Source organism: Haliaeetus albicilla, chromosome 11 (genome assembly GCF_947461875.1).
Source record: "Haliaeetus albicilla chromosome 11, bHalAlb1.1, whole genome shotgun sequence".
Taxonomy (NCBI): Eukaryota; Metazoa; Chordata; class Aves; order Accipitriformes; family Accipitridae; genus Haliaeetus; species Haliaeetus albicilla.
Window position 1 is genome coordinate 25,814,526 of NC_091493.1, and position 13,994 is coordinate 25,828,519.

The following is a 13,994-nucleotide window of genomic DNA, read 5'->3' on the forward strand; positions in this document are numbered from 1 at the left end:
CTTGGAGCGTGACTCAGTTTCACCTCCTTGATCACAGGAAGTCGGTTACATCATCATTCATTACTGTATTAACTCAATACATTACTCTCTTCTTTTTGGATCTCAAGTTATAAATACCCCTTTCACCATCTTTACAGAGATTTTCAATTCTATGCAGAAGTCTGCAAATAGGAATGAAAATGTGATTCTACTTAGGAAACTAAATATAGTTATACCACCCAACATTGAAAATCTGATGATCTTCAACAAATAGCAGAGACCTGCAAAAGTTTACTGAATGTTTCTTAGTTGAGAGGTGAATATACTGAGCTTACCTGTAAGGTAAAAACTGCCAAGAGCCTTTTTATTCTTTGCAATTATTTGCAAATTGTAAAAGTCTGTCTGATGTTAAATAAACCTCCATCATAAGTCATTACACAATTGCCCCAACGAAGAGTATGCCTTCTGACTCCAGCTAGCTAACAGCATCCTGAAAAATCCTACAATACGCAAAGACATACCACTTTATTAAGTCAAGTCATTATTTCACTAAAATACCAGTGAGTATATCTAAATTCTGATTAAGAAGCTAACAGAAGAAAAGAAGAATCTAGATCATGGTAAGAAAGCTGAATCATGACTATAGTGAATATGAAGCACACCATGTTTTGAGAAGGCTTCCCAGAAACTCTAGAATAGTATCCCTAGCTTTTTCAGATTGACTGTTCAGTTTTGTCTCAACAGAAAGGATTATCTAGGTGAAATCAGTGTGTGATACAGGCAGCTACACAAAAATGAAAGGGTAACTGAAAGCTGGACAGGGGGCAAAAGTTATCCACCTTAAACAAAAACCCCTAAAACAAACAGATCAGCACACAAAGAGAAGTATCTTAACACTGAAAGACATGAGCATAGAATTCATACTAGCTACAGAACAGATTAGTGACTAACTGTCATCACTGAAGTCACATTTGAAAGTATACCTCAAGTGAGGCATTCATCAGTCTACAACACAAGGTGTGCAAACGAAAAGGGGGCACAGCAAAGCCTAACAGCGCTCTCCAGCTTTATGGTCGTTTGCACAATAGTATCAAGAGCACAATGGTACAAAGTAAGCACGTGACAACTCTTGCATACAGCACGGAAGATATAGCTGTATTACTATTGTTGCTCTTCTGCCAACAGAGCTAAATAGTTGCAGAAATAGTCTTACCTATCCTTCATTCACACCTCAGGTTATGCCTATGGACTAAAGAAGCTGCAAGCCCTGATACTCCTCTGGAAAGAGAGAAGCATAAGCACAGCCACTGACAACTTCGTAACAAAAGATTATAGCAGCAAAACAATGTGGTGCTGAAATAAGTTGTGGGAACTGAAATTGCCAGATGTGATGGAGCATTACTCAGTATAGACTAGGAGCAGTGAACCTTCTTTAAGAAAAGTACACACAGATGCAAGAAACTTGCAGTAAACAGCTATAAGATAGCCTGACCTTTGGAGTTTAATGGAATTTTTCCCAAAGAGCAAATGACTGATAAATCTCTCTCTTACTTCTGAAGTCATGTAATGTTTGCCATCATTTCAGGTAGCAACTCTTTGAATCTTACTAACCTTTTAGCTTCAGATACACATCATCAATTCCATAACCTATGCCTGCAGATGAGCTTCCCAGGAGAAGCACTCAGTTTCTTTAGGGTATCTTGTGTCCAACTACAACTGGGGTTACACTGAGCTTTTCTTTTTCCTCCTTGACAGCAACATGGGACAGAAGAAAGGCTGCTTAACATTAGGCATGTCTATTCACACTATTCCCTTTTCACTGGCAATACAAACAACTGTGCAGGTGCATTCAGAAGACAATGAAAAAAATAATCATTTTTGCTTGCTTTATTTCTAGACAGGAACAATTTCCTAGCCTACTCCAGTTACATCAGCAGGAACAAGTGGCAGGACAGCAACAGCTCAGACAGCAACACTGGTGACATCCAAGACCTGTTTGACTTCCTTGTTTGTTCTTTCAGATTGCCTTCCCATTATTCAGATTTGAGAGAGACATCTGAAGTAGATACTGGATCAGAGCTAGTCAGAAAAAAAACCTTGGGATTTGGTTGATGCAAAAGTAACATGATAGAGAATACAACTTATGATGGCCATTCAGGATTTCAGAGTTGTGCCCAAGTATCTTTTCTGGGTAGCTACAGTGAATTCAGTGTCTATGGGTATAGTAAACAGTTTACATAGCACTGAACTGAGTTATATACAAAGTAATTTCAGCTGCTGTCATCATCTTTAAGTCTTCCTCAAGCCAAGCAGTTCTGTGCAGCTTTTTGACACTGCCCAGTCTTCTCCATCTCATTTACTCCAGACCTTCTAGAATGCCTGAAGCACAGCATGTTAATGCCCGTTCGTAATCAAGGAAGTCAAACATTTAATCCACTGTACCTTGGTTGAGGCCACCCTACTCCCTCACAACTTTTGTTTTCAGTCTAGTTGAAGTTCTTTGCTTGCAAGCAGCATGTGTGATCTGAACTTGAGAGAAGACAGCAGTCCTACACTTTCTGCACACTAAGTTTCTCAATGTCATTAAATTACAGCAGAATCTCAGAATATGCTCACAATTAATCAAATTATGGGTTTCTAGTCAAGAACATCACACTGTTACAAACATCTGGAGATCAGCATTCTAGAGCAGCCAGCCTTGCTCCAATTTCACCTCAATAAAAAGGTCTTAGCAGACTGGTTACTGCCCCAGGTCTGTTCAAAGAATGAAGTTCCTGTTTAGGATGCCCAGTAGATCTAAAAACAATTCTTTGGTGCTGAGTGGGAGAACACTTGGCCTTCTAAGAAACTGCCTACCACAGGACCTTTGTTTAAAATCTGAGTTAAATTTTCCAGGTAATCTACACACAGTTTCTCAAACCTGGCATTCCACACTGTGTTGTATTGCTAAAGTCATTGGAGACTGAAACATCTGTAACCACCTCTATATGAAGAAACAACAGAAAAACTTCACAGTTTTGAGTGCTACTTTGCTAGAAAAGCTTCAGATTTCAAGATGAGGGTCACTGTCACTTATGTCCAAAGCAGCTCTTTTTCTAACTTCTGAACAGTCCTTTCAGAGAAAAATCTCTGAAATGGATTTCCTAATCCATGGCTAGGAACTGCCAACAGTACAGCCATATAAACAGTGAAGGAATTTGATACAAACTGTGCTACTGCAGGCTACATGCTAATCATCTGATCCTATGGGATTAAAAGTCTAGGGTAGCACTAACAGATATTCAAAGTTACAGGTTTAGGTCTATGACACTTTGTAAATATCTTTCCTTAAGGTCATTTTTTCCTTACAGAATTCTTCATACATAAGTTTCTCTAAAAGAAAGAGTATCATGCACATATAATGAACAAAGTATGCCATAAAGAGTGAACAATAAATTGCTGAAGACAGTGTGTGCAGGAAGCATTAATAACAATTTCATGTAAGTGCCCTGTCCCCCACTACTGTCAGTTTTATACCTTAAATCCTCTGCAGGTTATTTCAGATATAGCTGACTTTTTAAAAAAAGTGTTCTTTGACACCAGAAACATTTCCAGGCTCAAGGAATATTAGACTTCTAGAACACATTGTGCTTCAGCAGATTTGATAAAACAAACAATAGTACTTGATGGGTCTAAAATTCCCTTGAAAAGCTTGCAAGCAACCATAACAAATTTGCTTTTCTGTAAAACCACAGGAATAACACCAGAAGGGGTGAGTGAAGGAATCAGTCACTAAAACAAAATGCAGCGGGATACTAGAACAAGTGTTAGAAAACACTGCACTTTCCTAACACTAGTTCTTCTGAGAACATCTGTTGAAGTAGCTAAGCCAAAGAAGAACTGCAGTCTTACCTAAATTTATTACCCAAGTACAGAGCTGGACAGTACAAATGAAAATCCAAGCAGAGAAACTATAACCAATTGCTTTAAAATGTTAGCCAAGAAGATCAGCAACAGTTTTAACAAAATAAATTCAAACCACATGAAGAGAAGGCTCCTTTCATTTACAAGGGAAAAAGAACAGAAGCACACTGGAAAACTAAGGCTGCAGAGGAACCTGCAAAATCCACAGCTACACAATGAACATTGCATTCAGCATCAAATTCACTTCAGTAATTTAAATAGTTGCTTATAGTAGTATTTCAATAAGTAATTCAATTAAATATAGTAGTAGTTGAATACATGAGACACTCCAAGAGGTGGCAGAGTCAAAAATACATTTTTAAAAATAGCACATTAGTTTAACGCTGACTTATCTATGAACTGCTAATTACTGCCAGACAATTGCTTACATAACAGAAAACATGCAATATCTCATTTTGCAATAACTAAACAATCACAAAACACATTTTAAAGGAAGCTGCATTATTAAATCTGCAAAAATAGTTTAGCATAGGGTTTCTCTCTTCCAGACAACTGGTTCCTTACAAGTACCAGAATAACGTGACCTGCAATGCAGGGATTCAAAAAACTTCAGTGTGCAATTTTATTTTTTTGTTAACACTTATTTGATGCAAGTATTTCTATAGGTATTTGACTATTTCAAGTATTTAAAAATCTCTCCTAGGACCTGTATTCATGCATTCAGAAGTCTGAAGTGGTCTTTCATAAATATCTTGAACACAGTCTAAGATTTTATATGTTCTTGGATTAACCTACAGTTAATCTTATTAGACAAAGAGCTAAGATTTTCAAGAATGAGTGCTAAAGCTATAACACTAAATAAGCTTGGTTCATTTAAAAATCAACCCTGAAATTCTTCCTACTCCTGCACCCGTTTTAAAGTCACCAATGAGCACTAGTCAGACTGCAGAAAAACTGTTTCTACTAGCAGGCTTCTGAATATGCATAATGCCAATAAAGTTAATTACATTTCAAAAAATAATAATCTATGTGCAATTAAGATACTGGCAACATTTTAATGCAAAAAATTGTTTAAATATACTAACATCCTAGTCTTGGGATATCCAGTCAAGCTACGCAAAGAGATGTGTTTGTCCCTTGCATACTCCCAAATGTGGAAGTAGGATCAGAAACTGGATCTGGAAGAAAGGGTAAACAGCATGTTAGTTAAATTCACAGAGGATACTATGTTCGGAGATGTTGTAAACATTAGTGAAGACAAATACTTAATGCCCTAGAGAGAAAATAAAATTAGTCTGGAAACAAAAATGTCTCATGAAAAAAAACTTCAAACACTCAATGTAGAGGAAACACGAGGATAGGGGAAGAAAAAGTAAAATGAAAGAAACCTAGAAGCAGCAACAGTGGACAGTCAGCCGAATATTTGCATTGAAAAACAGTTTGGAGTTGCAGAGGCATCAAACAGAGCAGGGAAATTAAAGTTCTTTCTACAGTCTTTGAGCCAGTAACAATAGCCATCTCCTTGCACAATTGCCAGGGACTGAAAAATTCCCCTTCACTCCCAGCAAGTGGAAAGCTCTTCTCAATAGCAAATCAAGTTCTGCAGGAGGTAGGGTTTAATTTTTTTTAAGCAAAGTTAACATACGGTTAGCATAAGCCTACGCAGCAGGTTCTTCCAGTACTTCTGCTGCTTGTGGCTTTGTGCAGAACAGGAGGAAGCTAACAAAATGAATCCATTTTTACAGGTGCAACTCAACCTCACATTGTTCAGATTTGTTCATGTGGTCCTTGAGAAAGGAAACCAAAACAGCTAGTGCAACAACTAAAAAAAAAAAGCAAAAAAACCCCCAAAAAACCAAAAACCACACACAACAAAACCCACCAAAACCTTCACCCTTTACTTTTGCCTTAAAGTTACTTTCCCAAGAATGACGTCCACTCATCTATCGTGGTAGATGTCTGTACTATCCAACTTTAATGGCAAAGACAACAGGAGGAAAGAACTCATTCCACCTTTAGAAAGGCTACAAGAGGATCCCCACTCGCAGCAGCCACATAAATACAAACGCAGAAGTTTAAGTAACCAGCATACATCTTCAAGAATTGTCAAGCCTTTGTTCTTCAGAAATACTACCAGGCACAAACTACAAACCATTTATTCTGCTTCATTCCCAAATTAACAGAATAGGCTAATTTTGCAGGATTTGTTACTCTCAGTAACAAGGCTTCTGTGAGGCAACTGTGTAGATGCTTTATACTCAGGGCAGTCCACAGATCAAAAAGGAAATTAAAAAAAAAACAAAACAACCAAAACTTTTAACAGAAGCCATCTTTCTGCCTATCATGTTGCTGAATCTTAGGACAAGCTCCAGCATGGAGGCTTCTACTTCAGTTTATGCATATCATCATCACATGAAAACAGGAGAACGAAGGTTCTCCCTCCTCTTGACAACTGCTAAGCTACGCGATTTCTTAAATAAGTCATCCAATGAACATCTACAGCTTCTGCTTGTGGCGCGATAGCAAGAACAAAGAAACAGTTCCTACCAGTCTGCCTCATCTTTGATAGAGGCTGGTTAGTCCTACATATTTCAATCGAGATTCAAACGACAGATTATCAGGCATCCCTCAAATCAAAGGCACATGAAACACAGCTTTTAAGGGTATTGTAGTACCATTCTAAAGCAGTTCAAACTATACGGACAGTACAGAACCAAGAACCACATCATCTCATTGAAGAACTCAATGCACTTTAGGAACATGTGAGGCTTTGGACATGACAAAAATTAACCTTTGCTTTTGGCACCAGAGGACATAGGCAAAGTATCTATGTAATCTTTTGCCCCCTTTGAAGGCTCAGTGCTAGCATGAGGCAAAACTCATGGAGGCAAAAATCCAATCAAGGCTATAGATTTAAAGCACAGTCTCATGAGCCTATCTTTCAGCAGTAACAGCAGGTTTTGCAGCCCCTCCCTTCTCTGTTCCATCACTCATACCTACCCCTGCACTCCATGAGTTTCAGTTACACTGGTGCAAGTTCATGAGACTGCGTAAGGGACAAGACAAGTGATTTTGCTCCCCCATGCCCCCTGCCTTTTTTTTTTTTTTTTTTAAAATAAGTAACTTCTGCAAGTTCACCTTGCATAAGAATGGCTCTTCAAGGTTAAGACAAAGGCTTAACTAGCCCAGAATCCCAATTCCAGTAAGGGCAAAGTATAAGTGCCCACACAAGGGTTTGCCTTAATGCCATCGTGAAAAGCATGCTCAGCAAACCCCAGAGTACATCTGCTTAGGAACTAGAAGTGTAGCTACTGCTTAAGAGACTGGTCAAGAACAGAATATGCACTTACTCTGATTTGTTAGATGTGTAACTGCCTTGGATTCCTTGTAAGTGAAAAACATGGGAGATGTGTATTACACTGAAGATACTGGAGAATCAAGGCCTATTAGAACAGAAGGGAGCTAGAGTCAACAATACCATGTGCTACATAGGTTTTTGCACAGTGTGCTGCTAAGAACAGACGAGACATACAGAAGCAGACCAGATTCATGCTCCTGCAGGAGAGACCACCACATGGATCACAAAGCTCCAATGGAAGGCAAAGGGACCTACTGCTGAATGAGCAAACGGATGTGTTCTGGGAATGGTTCTTATTCCAGTTCTCTCCCCCGAACACTGTGCTGGTCTGACATAGCCCTGTTGTGCTCTTGGTCAACCATCAGAGTTGCTGGCTGACAAATCTCAGCAGATGAATTCAGCAAAAGTGCTGAACTGCCCTTAGCTCTACGTGATTTTTTTCCCTGGTGACTCCTGTTTGGAAGCAAGCCCTGTATCAACTTTCAACCTTGTCTAAAGGCAAAAGCCCTAAACCAGTAGCCATGATGAATACGCACCCTGACTCAATGACCACATAGAAAGTCCAGTCCAAACCTGCTCAACTCATACATCTTGTGATCAACCCATGGATCCTTTGTGGTCAGGATTATTTCTCAGTGAAAAGGGAAGATACTTAACTAAAACAAGAATGCTTCACAGTGGTCTGGTGTGACAGTGGTCAGGAGGTTCCCATGGCTAGAAATCTACTGCCTCTGCCATTCGGGAAAGTATTGCCCCTGAACAAGCTGATTCAGCACTGGTCCATCTCCCCAATTGAGATCATAAACCTAAAGGTGTATGGTAACCTCACAGGGACTGCTGTTGTCTCCTTAAAGCCCAAATATGCAGATCACGCAAGCAAGCAAACAGAAACCCTTCCTTTAGGCTAACATTCAAAAGCATGCCAACTCTAATCCAAAAGGAGAAGAATTAAGATTACCATTATGCTGTAGGAACCAGAAACAAGAAATACCTATGAGAACAACTAGTAAGGGATATAAAGATAGATTGAGCTGTTTTGATCTCTGGAAAGCATCTTTTGCTGACAGCAACTAGCAATGATCCTAATGTCTCCATTACAGCATCAGTTTCTCTGTAATTTTCTGTTAATTTTATGAAGAACACACACATTGGATAAAAGATTTTTATCTACTCACTGGAGCCATACTGCAACTTGAGGCACATTCACTAGCAAAGCACCATCAAGAGCAGAATGAGGCTTGCCTGACTTGTGCTTTAAAAGATGAAAAAAAATTTAACAGCAGTAGAATGCGTGTGCATGTAAAATGCATGATGCCAAAATATACTGTGTAAATTGTTAATTACAAGAAGCAGAGTAAGAAGACTCAAAATTCCACAACTTGCTTATCCCAAGTTGCTAGAAGACAGATTACTGCAAACTGAAGGTTACTGTAAACATGAAAGTCCACTCTGCAGCATGTCTTCAATGTCCTGAAGCTATGTTTACTGATTACCTGGCACTTTAATCCATGATAAATCCACCTCTCCACTGAAGGGGCTGATCCCACTCATCCTCCCCATCCCTCAGATGCTCACTCACCTTGTATTTGCATGGTAACATGACAAGATGGCTCAGGGATCAGTTCCCTGATCAACCCACCATACATCTACACAAAGTGAGGGCACTAGCACAAAGGAGGTGGTATGATCACCCCTCTCTGCAGCATTTTAAATCTACACTAGATTAAAAACTACTATGTAACCATGAATCATGTTTTTACAAGAAAATTCACTTCCACTGCTATACATCCCTTGGATGTGTACTCTCTTCTCCTGTGGTGGAACCAAGGCCTTTCCTGAAAGATCTTCTATATTGGCTGGCATTAAACAACTGTACTCTCCCATACTGTTCATTTAGGTTAAATGACATAAAATTGTGATTTCTCAGAAACTACCATCAGGGTTACTGCCCAAACCTGTATCAACTGTAAATGCAATGCAAATTCACACAGTTTGGCAAGGTCTGTAGATTAACTTGCAGTTTCTTCAAAGTCAGGGTGAAATACTTTATTACAATTGCTCTAGCATAACCTCTCTTTTATTTAAAAGGGAAAAAAAGTCTACTGAATGTTTCTTGTAGCATCTTCTACACCCACTAGATATCAAATTTAGGATATATAAACTATAATCAATAAATGTCAATATTTTCTACTAAAATAGTCATTTTGCACAGAGAATAATTTCATGCCTTTTCAGAAATCTGACCCTCTACAAACTTGCTTACATTACTGTGATGCAATACAGTTAAAAAAAATAGCATAATGTTTAACTTTATTCTGGAAAAACAATAACTCATGGCTTATAAGCCAACAGTGGTTCTATTAAATATTCTTGAGGGCCATTTTCTGATGTCAATTTCCTTAAAAGAAAGGTTCTCTGATGAATCTATCTAGGCAAATATGCTGTCCTAACCCTTAACTCATTAACTGAAAACAATAAGCTTTTAGAAGTTTCTGGAAAAGCTGTTCTATTTGGCTTTCTAAGCTTAAAAACCAAAAACCCAAACCACAGAACCTGCCTGCCTTCTCCCAACAGTCTCTCCCCAAACACTATCCTCCAAGTTTTAAGCTAAAACTTTAATAAGCAAAGGCTTCAAACACATATATTTCTTTCGCTCTCATGGGAAGATGACAGGTACTTACCTGAAACTGTTTTTCACCTAGAGTGGGCAATATTTTGTCCGTTTCCAAAAAATGCTTTAAGATATATTTGGAAGACTATCAGAGTTTAGTCTGTAGTTCCACTACCTTAAAAATAAGTAGCCATGATTTCCCTTCAAACAGGTCTCTTAGTTATGCTTACCCTCACCCCATCAAAAAAAGAAAAAAATAAACCCACAATCCCCCCAAAACCCCAAAGAAACACACACAAAAAACCCCAACCACCACACCACTAGAAACATCCATTTAAGACTACATTTTTATGCAAAATTTATTTCACTGCTCTGGTTGACCTTCCATTTTTCTTGTCTCTGGATTTCACAGAAACATCTCTCAACTAAACTAACTATACCATTTAGTATGACACTCACAGCCCACTTAATCGAGAGGCAGAACCACCAAAACTTTTTAATTCTTTGTTTTAGATGCACCTTTACATTCCTTCAGTGGATTCAAACAAGGCAAGTAATTATACAGCTATTAAAGTTTATAATCTCCTTTTCTAAAAGCATTCTTTGTGAAGTTTGACCCTCATTTATGCTAAATCTGGATTTTCAAAAAGAGACCTAGTTTTAGAGAGATATTCATTTCCCTTCACTGGTTCTGAGAAGAAAGATTCTTGGGATATTTCAAGGCTATGATGTCCTGTTAGCTCATAATCAGCTCTATCTTGTCTACCTCTCCTCAGACTGAACTAATAGGGAGGAGCCACCTGAGTAAAAGAATGCATTACCAAGGAGATTTAAAGTCTGTAGACAAGTATTTTGCATGTAATTTTGAGAACGATAGTAAACTTATGACCTTCTGTGAGGCCACCTGAAGTGAAAGATCATATTCCCAAGACCATCTGGCTCATTCTGCTTTAGCCCCCAACCCTACACCGCATGTGGACTGACAGCAGAGAGTGAACTAGTTATTGCACTAACAGCCAAAGCCCATTTGCAGGCTGGCTGCCACGCTGACAGAAAGCAGGAATTTGTCCATAGGAGAGCCTCACTTGTCACACCTAACCACCAGCTGCTCCAACAGGCACCAGTGCCCTCTTGCAGCCACTGTGAATAGATGGTTTGTAGCTCAGAGGCATAGGACACCACTTGCAGGAATTCTTTCACATACCCAAATGCACCGCTTTCGTTCAGGCCCACTCACAGCTAAGGTCCCATGCACCCTGCTCAGCCTAAACTACGACTTCTCACTAAAGTCAACGCTTATCAAACCCTGACTTCAGGGCTTGGCTTACAAACAGAACCTAATATAGCTGCACTAGCAAAACTATGGGGCAGTAAACCAGTGTTCAGAGCAAGAATACTTTTTTTTTTTTAAAGAAAGTTTTGCCACTACCAACAGAATCTCAAAATGGGGCAGTAAACCAGTGTTCAGAGCAAGAATACTTTTTTTTTTTAAAGAAAGTTTTGCCACTACCAACAGAATCTCAAAACTATGAAATAAATTCAGCACTCTTAACCCTGCAAGTCTGCCAGTACAAAACAGCTCTGAAATTAGCTCTGTCTGCTGCTTACAGGCAGAATCATGAAAATCCGCCTAGGCAGCACCATGGCATGCTGAGAGCAAAGATCTATCTGCCTTAAAGATGAGATCAGAAAACCACTCATGTCTTCCCCCAAACTGAATATGAAAGAACTATTCCTCTTCCCTTACAGCAACAGAAAGCCCCACAAGTTCCAGATACTAGAAGAAGGACAGACAGGAAAGAACATCAAGCAGGATTTAGTGTTAGGATGCTGAAATAGCCATGAATATGATACGCAGAAGGTGCTGGTTTCTTGGGAACTAGTGATTTTGCATAGACTTTTTTTTTTTTAAAGTAGGTTTAGTAGTTTTAGTCCTGAAAAAAAAAAAAATCCAAAAATAACTGCTTACTTTCTGAAGTTTGTGAGGTGTCATCACAAGCACATTTAGCTGCTAAAGTTCATCAACATGCCAGTAAGTATAGACCAAAGCAGCTGTGATTGACTTCTCCCTACATGCCTTCCCCTCCACCATCTCCCATTATATATAAAGCTACATAAGGCATTTCCTATCCTAGGGGCAGAAGCAGTCCTTGGGCTACAAGGGGTTGAGAAAATTTAAAGCCCTATCTGCTCTTCTTATTTGGAGCACAAAATTCAGTTCAAAGTACAAGCAGCAGGAAGATACGAATTCAAGATTAGTCACAGGCAAGCAGATGATTAAGGAACAAGAACCAATCTGTTATAGGCAAGGAGTGCAGCCTCCACAGCAAAGTAGACTACAGTTCTGCAACATCTTTAACTTAGGAAGTCAATTTTTAATCTAATTTGAAACTGAGTAACTTGTTGAGCAGAGTAACCTCTGAACTCTATATTCAATTTTGTACTGTTACTGTGCTCAGTCTGTGACCTCAGCTATGGTTCTAATAAAATAGAGTGAGCTGAAGAGTGGTCAGGATGGAGACTATTTGGGCTTTGATACCCAGAACAGCAGTGCACCTTGGGATTACCAAACAGCCTAGTGTCCATTCCATACTTCAAATACCTTCTAGTCATTAACATAAAAAAATTCATGTCCTCCTGAGACCAAAAAGGTGGTTTACCTGTTGTTTCAGGGTATCTGCCAATGCACAGCATGGAGACTACATCAGTTATGCCTGTGTATTCAAAATTCCATTCACAACCATGTAAGGGAGGAGTGCTAATGAAATTTTTAGATCCAACACAAACTCTGTAGCAGTAGTTTGGCCTTCACAGTAAGGTTCTTGGAAGGGACAATAAGGAAGCCCTGAGTATAGGGAGTACAGCACTTAAAACAGACCTACTTAATGCCACTCTAACCTTTTTCCAGAAGTTAGCTTTCAAGTTGAAGTTTTCCATGGTTAGTCTCCTCCATGACACCCATTTTGGGATAAAATATACTTTTAAATAGCTAGGTATGAGAAAAGAAAAATAAAACTCAATCCTAATCTAACAGATGAATAAATATCAGCTCATACTCCTTAACACCTACAGCCACTTTGGAAAGGAAAAACAGTCCTTGTTTACAAATCATTTAGAGCAGTAATTTTCAAACTGTGGGCTCCTGAAAAGCATAAAGACCCCATGCAATTTAAACTATTGGCAATAGCCTTGTTTTTCCACGGTTGCTTCTTGCCAACTCCAGGTTGAAAACCACTGATTTAAGAGAGCCCTGGCAAAACACAATTCTTCTCTCAACGGTTTTAGGCTTGTTCAAGAGATAAATACAGCATTCCTGCTGAATTCAAAAGATCACACACAAAATGGACCTCCACATGGCCTGTCTCATCTGAGCACTGAAGCCGTTCACTCCCAAATCGCTGCACATCACTCAAAAAAATTGCAGAGGCAAAACCAAGGGATTAGATTTTGTGAAGAGTTTACAAAAATACTCCTATAAGATATGAGAACTAGGTTCTCATAGCATCTTACCATACAGTTCCAGATGATTACATTTTTATTACTTCATATGAATGCACAGGATTACAAGGAGGGCAGAAAAGTATAAATAACAAGAGAAATGTGTGGGCCATAGTTAAGCATTTAACCACATATACTAAAATTAGTGTTATACTTGCTGTAATTTTGCCCCCCAAGTATATGCTAGAATAACCTAAACATTCATGGGAAACATTTCAGGGAAAAAGTTACTTTTTCCCCCTCCAAGAGACTTTGACACTTCATTTTTACAAAGGCTTGGTACACTTGTCTTACACAACACCTTTTGCAGCATGGATACTCATCTAAACCTACACATAACCAACATTTCACACTTAGTTTTTCCCTCACACTTTTCCGTCCCTCACTCACTCTTTGAAAGATAGTAAGCTACAGTATGCAGATAAATGATAACCACTAAGGTCACTGAAACATTCCACTTCCAGTTGCATAGGAGAACAACTTTTCCAAAGGACATTTAAAACCAGCAAGGGGCACTCCCCTTACTTGGCAGTGAGGTCAATTAGATCAGGAAATGGTTATCAAAACAAAAGTGCAGGTTTTTTTCTAAGAGAAGTTTTCCTCACTGCCTCCTTTTGAAGCAAAGACTATCAGATGGCTGTTCTT

The 13,994-nt window shown here is 38.9% G+C and overlaps 1 protein-coding gene across 8 annotated transcripts in view; it reads right to left on the reverse strand.

Annotated features, from left to right (window-relative positions):
- The window catches only part of LCOR (ligand dependent nuclear receptor corepressor), a 91,093-nt gene that overhangs the window by 67,911 nt on the left and 9,188 nt on the right, over positions 1-13,994 (reverse strand). The window contains exon 2 of one of the 8 annotated variants that reach the window (XM_069796786.1): positions 4,968-5,060. The exons of the other annotated variants lie outside the window; for them this stretch is intronic. The gene's annotated coding sequence lies outside the window, so the exon portion shown is untranslated. The remainder of the gene's footprint in view (positions 1-4,967; positions 5,061-13,994) is intronic. 8 annotated transcript variants of the gene reach the window in all.